This window comes from Lynx canadensis, chromosome C1 (genome assembly GCF_007474595.2).
Source record: "Lynx canadensis isolate LIC74 chromosome C1, mLynCan4.pri.v2, whole genome shotgun sequence".
Lineage (NCBI taxonomy): Eukaryota > Metazoa > Chordata > Mammalia > Carnivora > Felidae > Lynx > Lynx canadensis.
This window is the reverse complement of record NC_044310.1, coordinates 165,005,899-165,021,487: the sequence shown is the minus strand read 5'-3', so window position 1 is coordinate 165,021,487 and position 15,589 is coordinate 165,005,899. Positions and strand designations below refer to the sequence as shown.

Sequence of the window (15,589 nt, the reverse complement as noted above, 5' to 3'; positions counted from 1 at the left end):
TCACAATTCATAAGTTTGAGCCCCACATCAGGCTCTGGTCTGACAGTTGAGAGGCTGGAACCTGCTTCGGATTCTGTGTCTCCCTCTCTATCCCTCCCTGGCTCACTCTCTGTCTCTCTGTCTCTCTTTCAAAAATAAATAAACATTAAAAAAAAAAGTGATAAGTTTAAAATAGCAGGGGCATCTGCTAAAACTAATATCTTAAAAAAAGAAGGAAAAGAAGTAACCTGTGTGCCAATAAATTGAACATGGCTTATTGTTGATTCTTAGAAGGATAATAATGTGCATGGTATGCTTTGCAATGGAAATCATCCTCCTGCCGGAATCCCGCTCCAGCAGGTCCAGGGGTTCCTGCAGGATGAATGGCGTCGGCAACAAAGTGAAAATAAAATAAAATGAAAAAAAATGGACACAGACAACAGCAGTGTGTTGGACTGGCCACTTTATTGTGGCAAACGTGGCATTATATATTTGTTAGCAATTTCGTTGTAGCGTGCGTCACCTGTTTTCTGGCATTACCTAATTCCAAAAATGTTCCTATGTGTAATCACCTTTTAAGGAATAACATGGTTATTTTCTCATAACATTCCCTCCTGCCCTTTGCTTATTGATTAATTTCTTACATTATTTTCATTATGTTCATTATGTATCTACGTTTATCTATAATCTATAAAGCATTTGCTTTGTTGTTTTCATGAAAGGTCATCTATCTCTCAACACCTCAAGTGGAACAGTTACAGGACATGACCTCTTAGTTGTTTTCCTGAACCACTTGTGGTTTGAAGAACAAGTGTTCGCCTCGGTCCGAGTGTGAGGAGGAGGCCAAGAGGGCGTTAGGAACCCACGCCTTATGCATTCTCAGAGAGACAATGCACCTAGGAACTAATGAACCGTTCTGTACTTTAACCAACTAGGTTCAGTCATCACCTGGAATGCCTCCTGGGGGCCAAGTGGGCCTAGGGGTTGGAGTATCTTGTGCCCACAGATTCACTCCTTAGTTGCCGGAGTGGGGCTTTTAAATCCATTTATTCCTTCATTGGCTGGGAAATGTATGGGGCTATCCTTCCTTTAGGTAGAGGAGTCTTTATAGGGGGTGGCAAGGGCTAGATGTAGGGCCGCACAGTTTCCTTGCGGAACCTTATTTCCTTCCCCAATGGTTCTTTTCCCAGGGGGCCTGTCGAGGGCAGTTCCCCAACAGACAATTCCCCAGGTACTTTTATTAAGGCCAAATTACATAAAAGCAGGAGTACAAGAAGCTTCACTGTCGGTGGGCCGCCCTGCAGTCCTGATCCGTCCACACCCGGGCCCTGCCGTCAGGCTGGCTGGTTTCTGGCATCCTCCCTAACGTGTCAACATCTAAAAATGATATGTTCACTGAAACCAAACATATAGACCTGGAACACATTCTAATCCCTTTTGCCCCTGTCTAGCACAGTGACTTGGGCAAGTCAGATTACCATCTATAGTTAGTTGCCCCATGCTACACGTTTTAAAATAGAAAGCCTCCTAAAGGAACTTCTTTTATTTAAACCAGCCCTCATGGAATCAGGTGTGGACTTGTGGAAGGACTCTGTCAGGCCATGACTGTCAGGTGAGAAACTACATTTTGCCACTATCAAAGATATGATATGATATGATATGATATGATATGATATGATATGATGTGATATCTGGAGAAATAAATCTTTTTCAGGTAAAACTTCTTGTCAATTCCCAATTAATTTCTATTTTGGTGGGTTTTTTTTTCAGTTCAGCTTGGGTTTTTTTTAATTATTTTTAATATTTATTCATTTTTGAGAGTGAGAGAGAGCGTGAGCAGGGGAGGGGCAGAGAGAGAGGGAAACACAGAATCTGAAGCAGGCCTCAGGCTCTGAGCTGTCAGCACAGAGCCCAATGCGGAGCTCTAACTCACAGACTGCGAAATCATGACCTGAGCTGAAGTCGGACTCTTAACCCACTGAGCCTCCCAGGTGCCGCCAGTTCAACTGGTATTTATTAAAAGACTGTTACTCAAAAGAAATAACATAATATGGCAGAACTATCAGTTAGGAATCATGTGCTCTAGATCTGACTGTGCCACTACAAGCTGTGTGATCTTAGGTGCTGTAAGTGACAGTTGCCACTTATGAGCACCTACTCTCTGCTCACTGTGCTAGGCACTTTACGGGTATGATTTCCTTTAATTCTCACAAAACCCTTCATGATAAATTTTATCAGCCTTTTATACAGATGACAAAACTGAGATTCAGAGAAGTTATGTAACTCACCCCAGGTCACACAGCTAGTAGAGGAAGTGAGATGTTTTTTCCACTGACTGAATTCTCTAGACCTCAGTTTGTACCATCTGTAAAATTGGGGAATTATGTGACATCCATTGATAATATTAAATAATTTAACTTATTTGTTGACTCTTCATTATGGAAATTTTCAAATTTGCCCAAGAGTTGAGACCAGTGACCCATCCCCCAGCCACAATAGTAAGCCCCTCTCAGCCCCTCCCCTTCATCTGTTCTCTACCCACTTTCCCCCCCATCCCTGTGCCCACTGGATTCGTGTGGAACAGTCTAAATATATTATTTGATCTGTAAGTCATTCAGTATTTATCACTAAAGAGAAAGAGTTTTTAAAACATAGCCCAATACCATTAGCACATCTAAGATATTTACAATGATTTCTTTTTTAAAAAAATTTTTATTATTATGTTTATTTATTTTGAGAGAGAGAGAGGGAGAGAGAGTGAGAGTGGGGGAGGGGCAGAGAGAGAGGGAGACAGAATCTGAAGCAGGCTCCAGGCTCTGAGCTATCAGTGCAGAGCCCAACACGGGGCTTGAACCCATGAGTGTCAGATCATGACCTGACCCCAAGTCAGATGCTCAACTGACTGAGCCACCCAGGCACCCCTCCAATGATTTCTTAATATCATAAATACCTAGTGTTTAAATTTCCCCAATTTTTTAATGATTGGTTTGTTTAAATCAGAAACTGAAGTCCTCATATTGTATATGGCTGCTGTGTGTTTTAAGTCTCTTTTAATCTGTGGTTTCCTCATGTCCCCCATCTTTGTTACCCTTGCAATATATTTGTTGAAGAAACTGGGTATTCATCCTAAAGAGTTTCCACATCTGGAGATGATTGCATTCTTGTGGCATTGATTAACATGTTTCTCTGTTCCCTTTCTCACCTGTAACTTTCTAGTGCAGTCTAGAGGCTTGATTTGGTTCAGACTAGATTTTTTTTTCTTTACAAAAATGCTTCACAAGGGTTATGAGTATCTCCATCAGGATACAGTGATGTCTAATTGTCTTTGTTGTTGTTGTTGTTAACAATCCTTGATGCTAATTGCCTAATTCCGCTATTTCCATCAGGGGTTTGCAAAATAGTAGTGTTCTAGTTATATCTTTTCTTCTTCATTTAATAGCTATACTATTTCTATAATATCTATTTCTATACCTTTCCTGAACTCTACTATTTCTATAATATCTATTTCTATACCTTTCCTGAACTCTACTATTTATAAACATGAGATACAGTTTATAAAAGAAAGTCAGGTTAAATGCTTGATTCTCTCCCTTTACTAACCAATTTTCAGAATAATGAGTTGGTTCATTATCATCTTCCAAAGGTGACTGATGAAACTATTTTTTTAAATACCATTATGATCTCAGGAGTTTAACACATTTGATCTGTTCGATCAGTTGCAGTTATTCTTACTGATGCTCAAATTATAGGAACCTCCTCAAGTTGGCTCCAGAGTCCTTTGGCCTGGAGTAGTCTTTGACAGCTTCTTCACTTTTTGTATGACAAGATGTCCAGCCTCATCTTATACATTTCTTGCCCCAGATTTAAAATCATACATTTCTCTAAGAATCCCTAAGGATCACAATCTGGGCAGTAATAGTATTCACTTCTATGGAGTTGTTCACTTCTGGGCCTCTTCAGTGAACAGAAATAGGAAAATGCATTATGAGTTCATACTGATATTTTCAATTCAAATTTAGGAATACAGAGTTTTATTTCTTTGATTTTCCAGTTGTATTCCTTTCTTTTTTCTAAAAATGTTGGTCCCTCCTTTTAGAATACTTTAATGCTTTCAGAATTTTTATGGATAATTTGGTTTTTAAAGATAATTTGAAAATTTTTTTTGTAGGTTTTTTGTTGTGGTGGTGTGTTTGTTGTTGTTGTTGTTGTTGTTTTGTGGGGGGTTTTGGTACTATATTCCCACCAGGAGTCATATTATACACTGTGTTTTAATATCACTGTATTCAAAATATTAAACAGCCAGCTGGAACCAGTCATCCCCCTACTATACCATGATGTAAGCCTTTAGTTGTTGGACTGTGCAGAGGTGGTAAAGGGATAATATCTCAGGGCATGAGCCATTCACCAACCCATATAAAATTGTTCCAACACTTTAAAAACTGGGAATGCCATATTCTGCATCCTGGCTTGTGTTAAGCTTTGGTATCTTGTATCTGAGTTCCCTTCTAGCTCCAACAGGAAACTATACATCACTCAATTGAGATACCCTTTTCCTGGTTCCTTACCCTGTTAGACTTTTATACATATATCTGAAAATTTTACAAATTTTTAGTGATTATACAAATGATTATTTTATATGATTCTGGAAGCTCTGGCCTATAAAAGAAGCAACAAAACAGAAACACAAGTTATAACTATTAGGAAATAAAATGAACAGTATTTGAAACCATTATGATTGGATACCCTAAACAAAACAAACAGAAAATCTAGATAGAATAAGCAAATTAGGAACACAGATTTGTAGGCAAGCAGGCCTACAAATGGTGGAGCCAGCTACAGGCCTAGATCAGTTAGTAATTATAATTGAAGTTCAATGTAATTAATTCTACGATTTTCAGCTTTTTTGATTTAATTCCACTCAAAGCACTGAAGAATTACCATAGTGGATGTCAGTGATGCTGCCTTCCCCAAAAGTTCTTTCCTAAGAACCGGTATCCCACTTCCCCACTACCATCACATGGCTATAAGCAGAAGTTTTTTTGCTACCTGACACCACTCCCCTGGTCACACTTGATGGGTCCAGGGATAGGCAGCTGGCCTCAGCCAGTACATTCAGAAGCTTTCCTGTGGATTTTTCAAGCTGGAGTCAAGAAAGAGAGTCAGTTATATGGTTTTTAAAAGATACTGGCCCAAAGACCTGTTGTCCGTGTTTTCTGGTTTGGGGGGAAATCCTGTCTGCAATGAGAGCAGATGGAGCTGACACACAGAGGAGAGCCGAACCAACTGTGAAAAGGAATTTTGACAGCAATGGAGTTCCTGCAGTTGTTCCTGGGGCCAGTGGCAGCGTGCCCATCTCTTAGGTTAGCTTCATAATGCTTCCTTGGCATCCATAAGCCAATTATTTCTAATTTTCACCAAGGCTAATTGAAATTAGATTTCTGTCAATTGCTATCAAAAGAACTCTCACTTCTTTGACAAAAGGCAATACATAGAATAAATTTTTTGTAAGTAATAGATTTATATTGGAGTAATGTCAGTTTTATTACACTACATATAAATCCTCTCAGTTCCCCACTATCATCAATTTAAAAAATTCAGAATGTTAATGGATTTTTGATTATGTGATTTTTTTTTAAACTTAGGTTTTCTTAGTCTGGGATGTGGTAGAAAGGCAGGACATAAGTCCGGAAAAGGAGACTGAAATTAGAACATGTAGGGCCTTAAATGTCATGCTAAGAAGTTTGGACTTCAACTTGTAAGTAGTAGAGGTCTAATTGGAAGGTTTTCAAGCAGGGAAGTGATGCATTTGGATCTTTGGGGTATCCTGGTGGCAGTGTGCAACTTCATTTAAAATGGGAAAGTAGTTTCCTAGGTCCTTATTCTGGAAACCTAATCACTTAAAGGGTATTCCAGATATCTGAGGCCAAGTTGATAAGGGACTCACCTGGTTGAAAAAGGGAAGAATTCAAGAGAAATTTCAGGAGTAGACGTGGCACTACTGAAGGACCAGTTGGACACAGGGAATGAAAGTGAGGAAGTATAGAAGGACTGTGAGTAAATGGAGATACCATCAACACAGGAGAAGGCAGAGGAACAGATTTGAGAAGACACTAATCTAACAGAACATCATCACTGACCTTTATGGTCCATTTTAGAAGATGTGGTTGCTCTGTCCCTATGTAACACTCACAATCTGTCTCATTTCAAAGACAATCATAGTATGATTATATCTTGGCAGTTGTTTGTACTTTATTGGAATCCCTCCACAAGGTAGGAGGCCAAGAAAGTCATTAAATTCTGGAAATTTAGGATTCCTATTTGGTCTCTGATAAGGAAGGCATTAACCGTGGTCTTGTCATGCTGGTGTGTATTGGAATAATATATTTTATATGTAATATATCTAAGATAGTATATTCTATTTATTTATTGGTTTTATTTAGTGAATATAACTAAAAGAATAATTATAGCCAACCTAAAATTTGTATATCACACATCATAAAGAATCCCATAAATTGATTGTCTACTCTGCGTTCATGGTTACAGGCAGACAAATTAAAATTTTATAGTGAAATAAAATTGGAAAGAATATAATAAACTGATATGAGGCTCAAATTTTCAGTGTAAATATTTCTGTGTTCAAAGCAATTAACCAGAAGGCACATTTTCACTATACCTTCCCAGGAGAGCTAAAGAGCTCTTATCTACCTGATTTCTAAAGCAAAATTATCAAATGCCAACAATGTAATCTGTTCTGTGTTAAAAACAGAATTAGACACTGCCCCGACTTGCTCACTGCCATTCCAGTATTTTCTGAAAAGTGCAGGATTCCAATTTGTGAATGGCAATTTTGTCAACAGTAAAAACTCAGCAGCTCATAGACTTGGGAATTGTGAGAAGTGAGATGATTAATTTTCAGAAATACAAATAAAAGCAGTGCTGTCTAGTTAACAATAGGTTTACAACTTATTGGAAATATGTATGAACCACCACCCCCCAAAATAGAGTCCCAAGTCCTTAGACACTTCAGTTCCTGGTTCTTCTTCCCCTCTCCATTTCGCGGGCTTGTTTTCGAGCGCTTATTTTCTCCGGCTTGCCAATGAGCATGAGCCAAAGAACTGAAGTCTGCATCACCTCAATGAATGTACTTTTTGCCCTACATGGGCATAGGCGACTTCCAGGTAAGGCTGTAACCTCTGCAGTACTTAGCCAATGAGGAATCAGGGGAGGGACTTGCACACTAGGAGATAAATTGCCGGCTATGACACCCACTCTTGCAAGTAGCAAGCCTCGTTTCACTGTGCTCTGAATCTCCACATCTCTCCTTTGATTGGGTCGGTGGGCTTATTTCTCACGGGAATAAACTGATATCTTTAGAATTCTGACAAGTCTAATGAACTACCAGGAACTTTGGGCAAATTCCCCTCGGTTTGGTTTAATTTCCTTATATCAACATTGATCAAGAGAAATTAAAGCAAACTATGTATGTAATTTTAAATTCTTTAGTAGATACATTAAGAAAAAAGTAAAAAGAAATGTGTGAAATTAATTTTAATAATATATTTTATTTAACCAATTTTCCCAAAATGTTATCATTTGAACATACAATCAGTATTTTTTTTAATGTTTTTATTTATTTTTGAGAAAGAGAGAGAGAGAGGGAGACAGAGCATGTGCAGGGAGGGGCAGAGAGAGAGAGAGAGGGAGACACAGAATCGGAAACAGGCTCCAGGCTCTGAGTTATCAGCACAGAGCCCAACATGGGGCTCAAACTCATGAACCGCGAGATCATGACCTGAGCCGAAGTCCAATGCCTAACCAACTGAGCCACCTAGGCACCCCTACAATTAGTATTTTTAAATTACTAGTGAAATGTGTTACATTCTTTTTTTTATACTTCAAAATCTGGTGTATGTTTTACATTTACAGCATATCTTAGTTCAGACTAGCCAAATTTCAAGTGCTCAGTAGCCTCATGTGGCTACTGGCTATCATATTGGACAGTACAATCTTGGGTAAGAGAAAAGTTACAACTGGAGACAGCATCTTTTAAAAGACTTAATCTGCCTTCCCTTTAAATTACATGAGGACTACAACATGCTTCGCACAGTGTTTGCCACTTATAGCTGGAAGGCCATTTCAAGTCTGAGGGGAAAAGCTTACATACATATTACAAATATGCATTCAAATATTTCATCTTTTTTATTCTGCCCCTGCCATTCTGTTTTCCAGTTTTTAAAGAATGGTAAATGGTGGTGCTTTTCTGTCATGACGAGTTACAGATTAGGTAACAGGGAAGAATGGAGCAGCCACTAAATGGGACTTTTACCAATTACAGAATTAATATGCTGCTCTGGAGAGGCACTAACTTAAAAGGCAGACTGAGTTTCATCTTGGCTATGCCACTAATGTATGGCCTGAGACAGGTCAAGCAAATTCTTTGGACATTTTCTCATCTCTAAAATGAGGATGGACTAGATTCGTTTAGGGGATTATAAGAGAAGAGTGAGGAGGAAATAAGTGATATTTTCCACACACATACACATTCCCCCCCCCGCTCCCCCCCCCCCGCCGCCGCACTCAACTACTGCCGGATCAAGTTTGTTTCAATTATCAATCTTCAGTATAAGCTCCAAAGCTAATTAAAATTTTACATATTATAACCAGGGAATTTAGTCATCTCTACTTCTCTTTTCAACTATATAGGATATATTCACATTTCCTGGTCCATTCCTAAAGGTCCTTTCACATACCATTTTTTCAAACTTCCTTGTCACCAGTCTTACTCTTACTCCTCCCAAGTTGCTGGTCAGGTGACCACATCGTTAGCCACTGATGATTCCAGGCAAATTGAACAATGAAGTATATTAGTTCAAGTTCTGCCCATTGTGAGGATTATCCTTTTCCCTTATCCTTCTGGTGTCTGAGTGAGCTGTAAATGCTAGAATAATCCACCTCAAGCCAGTAAGTAACATATGTAAACCATGGTTTTAATTTTTTCCACCTGAGTTAATTGGTCATTGTGACTACTCCCATGAGGTGATATATGTAAGGGACAGCATTCTGACATGAGTCAGTCTGGCCAGTCAGGCCTGGTTCTATATTTATGTTTTCAACTTGGGCCAGGAGTCTCAGATAACACCGGGATCATGATGAGCAATTCAGATTGCAGTCACTTGGTGTCTCAAGGTTAATTGTTGCACAGGGACCCAGTAGCAAGCCTCTAAAAATCCAAAGATGTCCACCAAAATAGTGCCTCTTCATATTGGTCAAGGGCTCAGGTACAATGCTTTCTCCCTCATTTTATTTTTATTTTTTTAATGTTTTTATTTTTGAGAGTGAAAGAGAGAGCGTGAGCAGAGGAAGGGCAGAGAAAGAAGGAGACAAAGAATCCAAGCAGGCTCCAGGCTCTGGGCTGTCAGCAGAGAGCCCAGTGCAGGACCCGAACCCATGAACTGTGAGATCAGGACCTGAGTTGAAGTCAGACACTCAACCGACCGAGCCACCCAGGCACCCCTCTCTCTCACGTTAGAATCACAACCACACATATTCTGTATACCACTGGATCCTTGAAAATTTTCCACTCTCTTGATCTTACATGTTTTTTCAAGATTTCAAAGATGTATAATACTTTTACTCTTTTGCCCCCAGCCTGCCTAGTATTAACAATCTAGTAGTAAGTCAGTGTGATGTCCTGTAAGGAGGAAATAAGCAAGCTTTCTGTCTAATTGTGGCCCAGAGCCTCAAAGGTGATATAATCCTGTGGCAAGAAGGTAAAACTACATACACTATTGCCCATATCAGATGAAAGCAAACTTTTTCTGCCTTATCATTTACAATTACCATAATAAACGGCCATATGTCCCTTTGCATGGCAGAAGGAAGATTCAAGTAGGCACTTCAAGGGTACTCAGATTTTTTTTAAACTGTGCCTGAGAACGGATTTATGTCTGGAAATTGGATACTGTCTCTCTTTTCTAGACCTAAGGGGTTTTGTTTGCTTCTTTGATATATAAATCCAGAAGGACCTTAGTGGGCTGCCCATCTACTTCCGTCTTAGGGACTCCATAACCAGCTAGTCACCTATGGCTTACATCATTCTGATTTTCACACTGACTCTACTACTTTCAAGTTAGCCACATGCAAATATTAAATGCTGCTACTTTGACCCTGCCACTCTGGGATCCTCCTGTCCCATGTAACTCTGTAAGCCAAATTCAGCTCTAGCCTCTTTCACCATCATTCCTGGTCTACAGGGAACATTTTCCAAAGCCCATTCAACAATGCTGACCTCCCCTTATAGATTTGTTTCTAAAGGCTTTTGTGAAGAATGGCTTTGGACCTTTTTGAAAGACACAGGTGAGGTGAGTGGTTGGGTCAGAAATGATCAATCCATGCCATCATTCCTGTCTCCTGAAATTGTTAAACTCATTCTTTTACATTTTATCGAAGACATTTGCATCTCAACTTCATTTTACGTGAGTCACCCTTATATCCAGATTTCAGTTAACCTTTAGCAGAACAAATAGAATTACCCCCAGCTTCTGAAGCTAAAACAGTTAATCCAGAGTCTTTTGTGAGCCCTATTTGTAAAATCCATCCATGCTACAATTGTGTCCTCTTCCTCATTCTGCATTCTTAAAATCTATTCTAATCCACATTCCACAGATTAATTAGCAAAACTTTTCCAATTCCTTTGGTGCTTGAGCCACCTCTTCCTGAATTTCACTTTGTAATTGGCCTCTTGAAACATACTAAAATTCAACTCGAATTAAAGATCTGCAGATATGCAAAGTAAGAGTAGGACATAAGAGAACTGGCCTCCTCTTAAAAGGTAACTCCCTCAAGCTAGAGTGCTTTAGTATCATCAGACAAAGTACAAACAGCCTCATAAGCAAAAGGAGATAACTGCTTCAGCCAGCAAGGGAGCCTCAGTGGAGTTCAGGGGTGACAGTTATCTAAGTTCTCCGAATTCTCTCCTATGTAGCATTTTAACTTTAAAGCTGTAACTCTTTCTGGATCAGCACCTTAGTGTATGTTCATATAACACAGGTAAGGAGGTGAATTCAACTGATTTGTAAGCAATCAGCAAAAACAAATATTGGTTTACAGCTATCTCAGTCCTAGGGCTATAAGAATTTCCTTTAACAAGTTCACAGTTTGGGTTTCATTTCATATTCTTTTTTTTAATGTTTATTTCTTTATTTAGAGAGAGAGCACATGAACAGGCAGGAGAGGTGCAGATAGAGGGAGAGAGAGAATTCCAAGCAGGATCCACACTATTAGTGCAGAGCCTGATGCAGGGCTTGAACTCATGAACCATGAGATCATGACCTGAGCTGAAATCAAGAGTCAGATGCTTGGTGCCCCTCAGTTCATGTTTTAAAAATGAGCATCTTGAGGTTTCCATTTGTCATTCTCTTCAATGGAAACAACTAACCTCACCACACAGCTCTTGAATTCCTCATATTCTTCATGCTGTTCTATGGCAACAACAGTTAGGTCCTCCATGGTCTTGTCTTCAATGCCCACCTTAGTCCTAATGTCAACAGACATTAATTTCCTTAGCTGTTTCACTATAGCAAGCCATGGACTTCCAGCATCCCATCTCTGAATTTTAATTGGGTTTTTATTATCTTCAAACATAATGAGTCTGCATAGCTAGTGTCTCATCATTTCCTCAAGAGTCAGTTGTTTTTAACCAACTCCCCATCACCTGTTTCTCTATAAGTCAGGATTCATATTTGCAAGCATTAGTAATCAACTCTAGGTAGCTTAAACAGAATGGAATGTGATGGAAGAGTACCATGGGCTCACAAAATCTATGGGAAAGTTAAAAACCAGGCTCAGAAAACGGATAGAAGCTAAAAGAGGCTGGCAACAGAAAACTCAGCCAAGAACCTCTAGGAACAGTCTGGTTAGAATGCTGCCAAAGCTTGGCCAAGAGTTGTTACAGGAAGAGGTTAGGCAGAATGTTTTCAGTGACACTGCCACCGGCAGACACTCTCTTCTCCTGGATGATTGAGATCACTATCATTTCTGTAAATAACTTGCTAGTCCCTGAACCTTTGTATCAATCCTTTTGGATTCGGTGTCAGAATCCCATTCAAAAAACCTCAGCTACATCCTGATACCTTTGCTGTCTAGAAGAGTAAAGATCTGCTCTTTTTCAGTTTCCATACTGGGAAAAGTGTTGGGATGGTAGATAGCTGACACACGCATGCGCGTGCGGGCGCGCGCGAGCGCGGGCGCGCGCACACACACGGCCAGGCCACCATACTTGGGTTTATTTCTGGACTTCCTATTCTGTTTTATTGAGCTGTTTATTTTGTTGCCACTATGACACTGCTTTAATTGCAGACATTGTATAATATGTTTTAACATCTGATAACTCAAAAGGTTAGAAAAATTTTCTTGGCTCTTCTCATTTTAATATTTCTCAATGAATTTTGGAACTCTTTTATCAAGTTTCCAAGAATATCACATTGGGATTTTGAATTGGAATTGTATTATTTTTCTGAGTACATGTGGGGAATAATTTAAAATTTTTACACTGTTGAATCTTCTTATCCAAGAACATGGTATGTCTCTATTTTCTTAAGCCTTCTTTTATACTCCTGGATAATTATATAGCTGTCTTAACTCAGATTTGGCACAATTCTTAAGTTTATGTCTTTGTTGTTAGGGTGGCTAGACTTTGTTCCATTTAATTTTCCTTTAAGAGTTTCGAGGCCCTTCTTTTGGCTCAAGCAAAATCTCAACATCTCATAATTTTATGATGCAAATCCTTCTATAATTCCAATTTTCCTACTAAAATTACAAACCATTGAGCTAAATCCTTCCCAGGTTTATCCAGCATCTATTACTGAATTCAATCATACACTTTGTAGTATAAATTTGAGTTTGAAAGTTAAAGGTAAGGAATGTTTCTAAGGGGAGTAAATTCAAGTAAAAATTACCAGAATTGGATAAATTGGAAGATGGTGGCCACTGCACAAGTACTACAGTGCCCCCTAGTGGACACAAAGAAACATGGTCTTGCTTATACCAGGAAACAATCTGAAAGAGGCTTTAGTGATCAACTTAGGTAAACACTCTAGCTTCCAGATAAGCAAACTGAGAAACAAAAAGGAGGAATGATTGGCCCAAGTTTACATGGCCAAACCAAGGCCAAAATCCAAGATTCCTAACTCTCATTTTTCTTTCTCTTCAACATCCTTTTATACCCTCCCCACCGCAAGGCGGTCACATGCTTGCTTGCTCTCTTCCTTCTTTTTCAACATGTGCTATACACCTATTATGTAGCAGGGCACTAAGAATACAAATATAAAAATATTTAGTCTTTGCCTTCAAATCTAGTTTTCTTTCAAGCCCACTAATTTTATCCATTTTCAGGGACTGGATTTGTTAGACTGACCGTAAACCATGCTAGGATAGGTTCTCAGTCATCCACAAATTGACTCACAATGTGATTAATCAATTACTGAGATTTGATTGGAAAGTACATTTGCAAATGTGTTTACTGCCCTTGACCAGGTTCAGATCATTCCATGAAAAGAGAAGACTTTACAGACCCATCACTGTGAATTCTTTTGCAAAAAATGACAATTGGATATTGAAGGTGTTCATGTGTGCCTACCACCCAATCCCAAAAGTTATCATTTGTGTGTACTTCATTGAGCAAATCTTTATTGAGGACCTATAGGCCAAGCAGGTACTGAGCACTGGGTTTAGTATGGTAAAGAGAACAGATATGATTCCGTGGTTTCTGCTCTCATAAAGCCTACAGTGTCATACATATGTATGTGTGTAATTTTTAAAATCACAGGAAAATTTTTTCCCATTTAAGTTTGGCAAGCCATATTTTTAGGTTATGGAAATCAGGGTATGTAAACGTTTTCTAAAATTACTCTGCCCCACCATAAGGGACATAAACAATTAGAATTTGGGGCAAACAGGACTGGAATTGAACCTCAACCCCACAATTTATAAGCAATTAGACAAACTGATTTCTGGGCCCCAGTTGCTTCTATTAAATGAAATAATAAGTATCCCTTGTGAATGATGACAGTTTATCATTATCCTTATTAATACCTAAACAGAGGCATTACTTCTTAAGTCAAAAGCATGAATTATATATTTCTTTTCCCAAAGTGCAGAAAAATTATCGGAAGAGAAACATTAATATTGTTCACTTAGTTTCACCAAGAATGTCACTTTTCAGAATTAATACAGAAATACACTCATGGCCACTGACATTTTAACTGAAAAAAAATAATAAAGGGGCACCTGGGTGACTCAGTTCGTTAAGCATCCAACTCCTGGTTTTGGCTCAGGTCATGATCTCACAATTCTGTGAGTTCAGGCCCCATGTCGGGCTCAGTGCTAACAGTGTAGAGCCTGCTTGTGATTTTCTGTCTTCCTCTCTCTCTGTCCCTCTCACACACTCTCTCAAAATAAATAAATAAACTTAAAATAATAATAAATAATAATAATAAGGCAAAATCCTCTAACAGTGGATGCTACTATAACAGTATTTCTTTAAGGCTCTTTTCTTCTATGGGGGAACATGTCCTTGCTCCACAGAGACAAAGCCCTGTTATTTCAGTTATGATGAATAAATCTGGTATAACCATTATTTATAAGGGATCTTTTAGTAAATTGTATCTAACCTTATCACTCCACCTGTGTAATGGTTTGACAAAGACAGGAATCATGTTGAACTCAGCTTTCCCTGTTCTCTCCACCCACTGGTACTTTGCATAGACTTAGAGCATACTAAGTGTGGCTAAGAAGACCATATCTTATTATGTGCTATTTGACATATAAGCTGCAAGAGAAACTCTGGCCTAAATTCTAGGTAAACTTACTTTGTTTCACCTAGAAATAGCAATTATCAAACAAATTCTACTCCTATAACATTTCTGCTAGGAAAAAAAAAAAAGTTAAATTCCCCAATCTCTACTCAAGCCAAAGCAAAGCTTCAAGAGTATTTAGACATAGAGAAAAGGAATAAGGCAGATTAGGAGAGAATGGGTATGTTTGTAAATGGTGTGCACGCAGCAGGCCAACTTCCTTTCTCTGCTGGAATATTTCCTAAAGTTTGCTCCACACAATGCCAGTTCTAGGAAAAGCCCAGGATTTCAAGGTCAAATAACTTTGGGAAATTTTGCCCAGCATTTTCCTGTCTTGAAAGTTCACAGTGTACATTGGTAAATTAAAGCTTACCAGAAGTCCTGCCTATAATAAAGAAAAGTGTTTAAAATTGTTTACCTACCATTCCCCTGAATTTATCTGGCGAACGTTTCACATATAAGCAGAACTAGTAGTTTCTTTTTTTTTTTTTATTTTTTTTTAAACTCTTTTTTTTTTCAACGTTTATTTATTTTTGGGACAGAGAGAGACAGAGCATGAACGGGGGAGGGGCAGAGAGAGAGGGAGACACAGAATCGGAAACAGGCTCCAGGCTCCGAGCCATCAGCCCAGAGCCTGACGCGGGGCTCGAACTCACGGACCGCGAGATCATGACCTGGCTGAAGTCGGACGCTTAACCGACTGCGCCACCCAGGCGCCCCAGAACTAGTAGTTTCTATGAAACACACTGACTTCAGGA

General features: G+C 39.0%; 1 long non-coding RNA gene across 1 annotated transcript in view; it reads left to right on the top strand.

Moving 5' to 3' along the window:
• Positions 1 to 15,589, top strand: part of LOC115520758 — a 44,415-nt gene that overhangs the window by 28,267 nt on the left and 559 nt on the right. The gene's annotated exons all lie outside the window — the stretch shown is intronic.